This window comes from Eptatretus burgeri, chromosome 9 (assembly GCF_056783735.1).
Source record: "Eptatretus burgeri isolate ZD-2024b chromosome 9, Ebu_testis_v1, whole genome shotgun sequence".
Taxonomy (NCBI): domain Eukaryota; kingdom Metazoa; phylum Chordata; class Myxini; order Myxiniformes; family Myxinidae; genus Eptatretus; species Eptatretus burgeri.
The window spans coordinates 11,125,508-11,135,693 of NC_140969.1; the positions used below are offsets into that span (position 1 = coordinate 11,125,508).

General features: G+C 42.8%; 1 long non-coding RNA gene across 1 annotated transcript in view; it reads left to right on the top strand.

Annotated features, from left to right (window-relative positions):
* LOC147019525 (uncharacterized) overlaps window positions 1-10,186 on the top strand; it is a 75,504-nt gene that overhangs the window by 28,093 nt on the left and 37,225 nt on the right. The window lies entirely within an intron of this gene.

The following is a 10,186-nucleotide window of genomic DNA, read 5'->3' on the forward strand; positions in this document are numbered from 1 at the left end:
CTTTCACGGGGCTAGACGTTCGGTCTGGTTTGGTGGAGCTTTAATATGTGGTAATTGGAAAGTCAAGTTTTGTATTTGATTCAAATCCAGTGTACACATTTAATGAATATGCAAAGTAGGAACGTTGTGAGGTGTTTGTCGAGATAGTGATTTTCCGGATGAACGATGCATGCAGCCCTACTCCCTCTTTTGGTATTTCACATCCTCAGAATTAATAAACAGCTGCTACATTAAAAAAAAAAAATGAAAGCATCGACCAATCACCATAAGTGTGCAGGTGTTACCAGGTTTGCCATCTACCACCGAGGCATTCGATGATCCGCTCCTGTTCATTCCGCACCTGTGATATGGAGAAGCCTTCTCTTTTCCTACATTATTTATCCTGGATTAGATGAAGCTTTGTCATGAGATTTGGTTTAAGGAAAATGGATTTCTTCTTCTTCTCACGCATACTTGCCCGGAAGAAAAGAGAAGAACAAAATCTAACATTTCCCATTCGACTCATTTCCTGATGAAGATCACAAACACACCAAGCAATGAGGTATGTTTTTAAACTTTGGGAAGTTTGCAACGGAAACCTTGCACTGCAGTTGGTGCAAACTCCCACGACTGCTTTCGTCAAGTTCCCCAAAGAGTGTCGAAACAGAGGAAAAACAAGGGGGGGGGGGAAAAAAAACCAAGATGCTCAGTGATGCAAGAAGTGGTGGGATGAGCTTTCTGGACGACGTCACCGCTTCGATCGCCTTTCCGCATGATAAACCCGACGGTGGGATGAGCAAAACACTCGGAAGAGGCTACCCTGTGCCGAGTCAGGTTCCTTTCAACGTGTGGATGTCATTTGTAAGCAAAATGACATACAAAGTGGAACTTGCAATAAATAGGACCTGATAAGCTCAATTTGTACATGTAATGTATGCTTTTAGCTTTTTATTTTCTTCTCATGTATTTGAATGATGTATGGTGTAATATTGATTTGTGATAATTGATTATTATTAATTTTAAATTTGTCAGATTTTTTTTTTTTTTTTTTTGTATACCTTGGTCGAGGCTCGTATGGGAGCTAACACACAACTCACTTGATTTCACAACTCACTTGACTCACAACAGACAGATTGCTGTCTATCTCTGTGTCTCTGTCTCTCTCTCTCTCTGTCCGTCTGTCTGTTTGTCTGTCTCTCTGTCTGTGTCTCTGTCTCTCTCTGTCTGTCTCCTTCCTTCTGTCTGTCTGTGTCCCTCTCTCTGTCTGTCTGTCTCCCTCTTTCTGTTTGACTCTGTCTATCTCTCTGTCTGTCTGTCTGTCTGTCTCTCTCTCTGTCTGTCTCTCTCTCTCTCTCTCTCTCTCTCTCTCTGTCTCTCTCTCTCTCTCTCTCTCTCTCTCTCTCTCTCTCTCTCTCTCTCTCTCTCTCTCTGTCTGTCTCTCTCTCTCTCTCTGTCTCTCTCTCTCTCTGTCTCTCTCTCTCTCTGTCTGTGATAGCTCACTTACTCTTCTCGAAGGACACCAACTCATGCCAGCAGACAGGACACCGAGTTTAACGTCCATCCGAGGGATGACAAACACATTGGTGTATCACTCTGCCTGTGAAACACCAGGATGACGGCTTATCGCTGGATAGGCATTTAAACCCAGGCTAGACAGCTTTGAGGTGAGTGTGCATACCTATAGGCCATCCTACTAACCCCTGATTGCTTTACGTCTGGATTATTGGCTGCACTTAGAGCACCGTTATTCTGGACATTTCCATCTGTCTGTCTGTCCACAAAACTTTGGTCACGCCTTGGGGCTAAACCACTCAACCGATTCCAATGAAATTTGGTAGGTAGGACCAATATTTCTGGGAATCGGTGTGCTTTCGAATATGGGACCCCGGGCCCTAGCAACGGCATAGCAACGGCCCTTTAAAGTGGTCAAAAAATCGAAAAAAATAGAAAAATCGAAGCTTAGAGTTCTGTGCGCAATCTATCTCGCTCCCTTCATGCCAATTTGCAGCCCCAACAAAAAATATTTGTAGGAGGAGATAGGTTTTGGGTGAGTACATGTCGAACATTTCAGAAACGGTTAATTGCGAATATCTCTAAGAGAAAGAGTCTGATTTTGATGAAACTTGGGTGGAACGTGTACAATGTGGCTAGCATGTACACAAAAATGAATGGTTGCTATGCACACCTCTGTTGCTTAGGCCTAAGTCACATTTGCCACGGCGGCCGTGGGGTCTCCAAAATCTATGGCCACTAGCAATTATACGGCGGCCGCAGTATTTCCACGGTCACACAATGTAGCAGTCACATATGTTTTTATTTTTCGGGGAGCCGCACGGCGTATTTAGAAATTGTGGAGACCGAAAACGTGGGGTTGCCGTATGGTCTTTGATTTGATGTCGCACGGTGACCTTAAGGGGGCCCTGCGGCGGCCATAGACTTTTCAAGGCAGACGCAAGGTAGCCTCAAGGCGACCACAGGGCGACCACAGGGGAGCCCTAAGGCAAACGTGCGGCCAGACAGACGGTAACGAGTGGGTTAATTTTTTTTTATACCAGTTTTTTTTTCGGCTTGTTTAATTGCTATGGCGAACGTAGAAATGAAAAAAGTTATAACTCCACGTTATAATTCCAGGGCGACCCCTACGGCCTGTAAAAGATAGCCAAACGGCGTAGGGCCACCCTGAGGCCACCGCAGAAATTCTGCGGCCGCCGCACGTTTCTGTCAATTCAGAGGGCGTACGGCCGCCGTATCCTCGCCGTAGAGCAAATGTGACTTAGGCCTTAGCAACAGCTAAAGTACTTTATCGTACATCGTACACTTATTGTGGATTGTACAAAAAAAATCAATACCTCCGAAACTGGACCTCGGAGGGACCTGCTTTTTTGTGCCCAAGGAGAATGTCTTACAGCATCATATAAAAAAAATAAAATCTTTAGCGAATAGATAAATGGAATTACCAGGGCTGCCATTTGTTCGAGTCTCTTTGGAAACATGCCTGAAATTTCACAAGGCGGGTTTTTGGGCACAAACTAAGACGGCTGTGATAATCATATTTATTGTGCTAAATTGATTGGTAGCATGTACATGAATATCGGCTAGTCGCGTCGGCCAGCTTTCCATCTCGAGCGAGCACCCATGTCGACGTCCGGCTTGTTTGATTTGAAAATGTGATTTCCATTAAACAGCGATATTAATGAAATAAATCATAATTTCACCAAATAAATAATAATTTCACCAAACTATTCTAGTTATTATTCGTGATCTGCAAGTATTGTATATTTGTAAAATCTCCGAAGCTTTTACAAGTTTAAAAGTAAACACTTCAAACTGCAATACTGTTCAAAAATTATATCACATCAAATTGTTCTCAATCCTGCGAAGCCCGTGGAAAATCTGGGCAAAGATGATTCTTCAACTGCCACACGTTTAAAATGAGATGGAATTCATTACGGACCCCCACCAATGGTCTCGCAGATACCTCGGGGTCTCCAGAACACAGTGTTCGAGCCCCCGCCTTATATGTTAGCTCTGGAAAAGTACTTCAAACCCTTTATGGAGCCCCCAATATCCATACTCTCAGCAAAAATGTTAAACGTTTGCTCAGCAGCGGCTGTGGGTGGTAAACAGGCGCCTTGATGACGACAAGAGGATATTAGATTAATAGCTTTCTACACAAGGTATCCTTTGTCCACCCAGCTTTATTTGGGCTCAGAAAGGGGAGAAATACCTCTGTTAGTGAAATGAAGGTTGGCGTTTGTGTCTGGAGAAAGGAATCAAAAGAAACTTCAAAAGTCAATACCGAAGGAAATCATATTTTAAGTGGGAAAGCGGAATGACAAGATGCATTCCAGCTCCCTTGTTCCTATTCTTCGTTGAACCTTTTGTTTAATCTGTCAATGTACAGTGGTGCTGTCATCTATAGTATAACTAGTCTAATAATATTTTTTATAAAGCATTGCAGTGAAGTCTGATCCAAATAATTTTAAAGCAATACATGTATTTGTATATTGTAATCAGTAAAAAATAGTGTGGTAGATAAAAACATGAGAAAGGAAAAAATAACTTGCACCAAAAACTTTAACATTTTCACGCTCACGCTCACGCTCCCGCCAGGGGTATCGCGATAGCTCTGTTCTTAGAACAGGAGAGCTAAAAAACGCGTGTGTGTGTGTGTGTCACCATTTTTCTTTTAGATGGCCAGACTTTCATAGGTTCATCAATGAGTGCCAGGGAGTGTTTTAGACCAAAAATGTTTTTTGAAAATTTTGAAACAAAAAGTTGATTTTTATTGCTCTGTCACACCTAAGCCTGAGTAGCTATGTGTAAGGTAATATTAAATGATCCCCGACCTCCTTCCCCCTTTGTGGGTGTCGGGAGGTGTTTTCTGCCTCCATAGAAATATAGAAGAAAAAAAATTGAGATCTTCAAAATGCCAACAGGATTAGAACAGCAACGGCCATGCCAGGTACCCCTGCAAGTCAGGAATAAATGAGGATAGGTATTATGCAGTGGCTGCAAAATTAATTTCGACTTATCCATTCCCTTTGAATAAATCACCATAGATCAGTCAGAATTTAGAAAAGCAAAACTTATACAAGAGGAAATCAGTGAAACAGGGATTTTTTGTTGAACAGATATGCACATGTGAAATGTGGAAGCCGACCTGTACGTTTTCAAGGTCCCTCTAGCTTTGTTCGAAAATACATTTACTTTCTATCAGTGCAGTGTTTCATTTGGAGTACAACATCTTTCAGAACTCGTCAAATCTCGTCAAGTTTCATGTTTAAAAAAAAAAAAAAATTCAGGAGCTGAAGATTATCATGAATATGATTTTTTTTCTTTTCTTTCTTAAATGTAAAACAGGGGCTTGCAGAATAGCCTGGAGGTATGCACAGTTGCTTCTGAGTTATAAACCCTAGGTACGAATCTTGGCCTCGCTGTAAACTGTCATCCCTGTGTTTCACAAGGCAATAAATAAATGTGTGCGTCGGCCCTCTGGAGGACCCGTCTGCCAGGTGGTACTTTTTGAAGATCATTGGTGGAGATTAAAGGTCTTCTGTGAAGAGTAGGTGAGTTATCACTGGAACTTTGAACAAATTCCAAATTCCTGCCCTGACTGATTACTGGAGGGAAAGAACGCTGACCTTTGCCGAGGAATGCATCGGCAGCTTGTCACGAGAATGATGCATTTGATCGTATGTGAAACGTTTAAGATTGGTAAAGGAGAGCATCCACGAGGGATTTTGTGGGATGAAAAGCATTGTTTAAAGGCTGGTTCTATGTAGAGATTATGTGAGATGTTAAGCCAGCCTTATAATTTCAAAGATTTCAAAATATAGGATATAAAAAATTAAATCACTGAATTTCAAAAAAAACAACTGGGAATACAGATCTAAAGGTACCTCGAGAGAGCACGCCTATAAAGCCAGACATTTATACTCCATACTGCAGCCTCAGAGCTGAACTATCAGTTATAGCTGTACAATGGGCATGACTACATACATAAATACACACATACATACATATATATATATATATATATATATATTTTTTTTTTTTAAGAAGAAGAAGGCACTTCCACCCAAAAGTAAAAACTCGATCGACTCCGCTAATTTGAGCAAAAAAGCGAGAGCAGACCCGGTCTCAGGTCAACGTTTCGCCAGTTTCACAGCCAGCTTCATCAGGCACAATCGACCCCGGGCCTCTGCACGTGTCCGGTGTTTATTTCGACACGACCGCTCATTTCCGGTCACGTGCTGGTGCTTGAGGTCAAATGGAGGAGTGCTTTTTAAAAATGTTATTTTGCAAAAGCAAAGACAAACGTCAAATCACATCATTGAAGGGGTGCTCTGCGCTTTTTTGTTTTTACTTCCATGTGATCTGGTGTATGTGTGTGGGTGAGCACGTGTGAGCGCTTGTTGTTTTTATGTTTGTGTTTCCGGGGTATGAACATGGCTGGTTTCGTGTCCGGGTCAGGTATGATGAGGTGTTGGTTGTGCGAGTGTTGAGGTTCTCGTTCGGTGTTGTGCACGTGTGGATGTGGTGTTTGGGATTGGGTGTTTGTTGCTCATCTTATCCAGCCGTTTGCACCATCCAGTTTTCACCATTTGCATTAGAGGTGTGTGCTGTGTGGGTATGTCCACCGTCTCTCCACTTAGGCCACCCTCCCGGATCTTCACGTGCCATGCTTCCAAAATCAACCTGTGTCGTTTGTTTGATGTGGTGTCGAGGACACGGTTCCCATCAAAGTCTACTTTATGGGCAGATTGCAGGCCATGACGTGCTATGGCTGACTGGGTCATTTTTTCAAGCCGAATTGCTCCATCAAGTTCATCTAGTCGTTGTTTCAAATTCCTTTCAGTTTCACCAATGTAGAATTGGTCACAGTCTTTGCATGATGAATGGTAAACTACTCCAGATTTATCACCAGTTGGTATTGGGTCCTTTAGTTTCGAGATGACATTACAGATGGTGCATGGAGGCTTGTAGGCTATGCCAATCTGTGCACCACGTACTACGCTGCCAATCCTTTCTGAAAAGCCCAGGTAGTATGGCAGTACACAGTGCCCAAGTGTGTCTGGCTCCTTCCGTTCTGTCCTTTTTGGTTCTTCCAATGTGTATCCCCTCGTTGTACCCATTTTTGAGCAGGACTCCTCTAACTAATCTGATTTCTTTAATTGCCTCAGCTTTGGAAGATGACAGTGTCCATGCCCGAGCTGCTAAGGTTCGTGCTACACTGCGTTTGTGGGAGATTGAGTTGCAGGACTTAAAATCCAGTAATCTGCTGGTGTGGATTGGTTTCCTGTAAAACGGAAGTCTTTCGGGAGCCGTCAGGCTTATGGTGTGTGTGTGTGTGTGTGTGTGTGTGTGTGTGTGTGTGTGTGTGTGTGTGTGTGTGTGTGTGTGTGTGTGTGTGTGTGTGTGTGTGTGTGTTCATGAAGCATAACATATTCTCTATGCGAACTCCCCTACCCCCCCCTCTCCCTCTCCCTCTGTCCCATCCTTTGTTACCCCTACAAATACAGTCCAGTACCATCCTCCCATATCTCCTGTCTCACTCTCACTTCCCCTCTCTGTCTGTCTCTGTCTCTTTTTCTGGATATATCCAGACGGTGGTTATATCAGGACAGGGTTTGTCTCTGGACGTGTCCGGGCAGTGTTTATGTCCAGATGGGAGTTTGTCTCCAGACGTGACCGAGCGGGGTTTGTCTCCGGCCAGCTTGGCTCCAGACGCATCTGGGCAGTATTAATGTCTGGATGGGAGTTTCTCTCTGGACGGGAGTTTGTCTCCAGACCGTGTTCATAGTAGGACCAGTAGAAAATGGATTTCAGACATTGTTTTGTTTCCATCTTCTCTGTTATTCTTTGCAGAATCATTTTGATGAAACGGTATGAATCGTAATTCATGCTCCACCGCACGTCTCCCTTCCTTTCCTCTCACCTCACACTGTTTTCCCTTCCACCACCCTCCTCTCTCTCCTTTCCCCTCTCTCTCTCCCCCACCCCTCTCTCCCTCTTTCCCCCTCTTTTTCTCCTTCCCCACTTTCTTATTACCTTCAGCGAAGCGACAGGTGGTACTTGCTAGTGTACTCATAAGTGTGTGTGTGTGTCTCCTCCATAACTCCAAAACCATGAAAGCTAGCAGCCTGAAACTTGGCATGCATGTGAAGAAAACTCCAAGGAAGTGCATGACTGAAAATTGAGTGTTTGGGTTCATTAAATCACCCCTTTTGAAGATAATTAATGGCCTTATTTAATTATATCCTTTATCAGGGGCATCGTCGGTCACCGCTCTCTGTGGGGTCTTGAGGTGTATTCTAGGTAACCTTGCTGGGTCTGAAGCCACCATGTTTTATGGCCTGCTCAACCATGCCTTGACTTGGAACAGGCCGCAATGATTTATTCACAATAGTTTTTTTTTTTTTTTTCACTTTCCTGACTCGTATCATCGAATGCGTGTTCATCATAGCTACGAATCGGTGGGTACATTGCAATGCTTATAAATGCCTGGAGACGGCATCATTCCTGGCTTTATTTTATTTCTGCACATGCAATAACCTCGAGAATCTCATAAACTAAGATAAATTACAAAATTTAAGCTCCAGAATCGAACTTACAAGGAGTATGGACTACTAAAAATGTGTTTTTTTTCACAGACTAAACCGACGACTAAAACTACGGACATATTTGACATTTCGGGCGTCTCCGGGAGGTGTATGTTTAATATGACGGTTCGGTGCTTGCTAATCGCGTGCCAAGCGAGCCATTTCTTATCAACTGTTTAAATGGAGTGCATGCTTTAGTGCTTAAGCCATTTGGTGAGCGCTCTCCAAGCTGCTTGGTTGTTCGTTTTGGTAAAAGTACCTGTACTGTGCTTTCAATCTCACATCGATTTAGACGTACATTTCCGCCTCTTTTGGGGTATCGCGGTGCTGTGCGGTGGGTGCCTCTGGAAGTGTCTCGCCCACTGAAAATGTGTAATTGTATTTTTACAGGACATCACTTTGTTTAACCTTTTTGTGCGATCTCCTTTTGTCATCCACCCCTCACTTCAACATCGATACATAAACAAAAAAACAATAAGGTCAATCCGACCAGGTGTTCGCCATGTTTGTTCTCACTAGGAAGGCATAGCATGCAAACCAACGTTTTGTGTTCAGTGGCTTGATATATTTTTGAATTGAATTTTGCTAATTTCCCACTTCAATTCTTCTTTCAAAGAACTCTGTTTAAAGGTAAATCTCTGTGTTTGTCATTTTTATGTATTTTATGCGTGTGTACGTTTGCACGTGTGTGCATGTCTATACACTGTATTCCAACAACGGCACTTGGCACTGGTGTGTGTGTGTTGTTGGTTATTGGTTGTTATCTCCATATGTGGGTTTCAGAAGGTGGAGTGCTTCCAGGTATCAAAGTATCCACCTCCATTTCAGTAAGGGTGGTCACGAATCATGGACTAAGGTGTGAAGTTTTGTTCCAAGGGCTCTTTTGAGGATCGTCACTAAGCCCCAGAGAGCTTCTAGTTGTAGTTCATTCATAGTAACATTCCCAGGAATGGATTTTAAGATGTCTGTAAGGTTCTTCTTCATCATTCCCATTGCTCCAATGATCATTGGTACAGTTTTGGATCTTTTCAACTTCTAGGATCTTTTCACTTCATTTTTGAGGTATTGGTATTTGGTCATTTTCTTGATTTCTGCATCAATTAGTCAAAAATCAACACCTCAATTAGCAATGCCTTCTTCTCTCTTTTTTGTACAGTCGTGGCCAAAAATATTGGCACCCTTGCACTTTTTTCAATGAATGCACAATTTATTCCAGAAAATTGTTAAAATTAGAAAATATTTCGGTGTCCACAAATGTATTTCTTTGGTTTGCAGTGGAACAAAACAAAAAAAGCTGAAAAAATAACGAAAACTGAGCTTATTCAACACAGAAATCCTAAAATGGCCCGCACAATATTTTGGCATCTTTTAGAAGTTGTTATAAATTATTAGATTTCAAGCAGATGATTCTCCTTTACCTTGGAATTGAACTCGCCTGTGGTGAGCTGCAGGTGCCTGCAATATAAAAATCACTCATTCAACCAGTTTGAGTGGAGAAAAGGAGTCATTCTGCTGTTTTGTGTCACTGTGTGTACCACAATGAGCATGGAGGAAAAGAAAGAAAACCAGAGAATTGTCTGAGGTCAGACACAAGATTGTAGCCAAGTATGGACAATCTCAAGGCTACAAGTCCATCTCCAGAGACATTGATGTTCCTGTGTCCACCGTACACAATGTTATCAGGAAGTTTAACGCCCATGGCACTGTAGCCAACCTCTCTGGACGTGGCCGCAAGAGAAAACTTGATCGAAGATTGCAGCGAAGGATTGTTCGAATGGTGGAGAAAGCACCTCGATCAACTGCCAAACAGGTTCAAGCTGAGATTCAGACACAAGGTACGACAGTTTCAACTCGCACCATCCGTCACCAACTTAATGAAAGGGGATTCTATGGTAGGATACCCAGGAGGACACCACCGCTGAGAGAGAGACATAAGAAAGCCCAACTGGAGTTTTCCAAAACACACCCGAACAAGCCAAAATCCTTCTGGGACAATGACCTGTGGACAGATGAGACCAAATTAGAGCTTTTTGGTGAAGCACATCGTCTTCATGTTTACCAAAAACAAAATGAAGCCTTCAAAGAAAAGAACACCTTCCCGA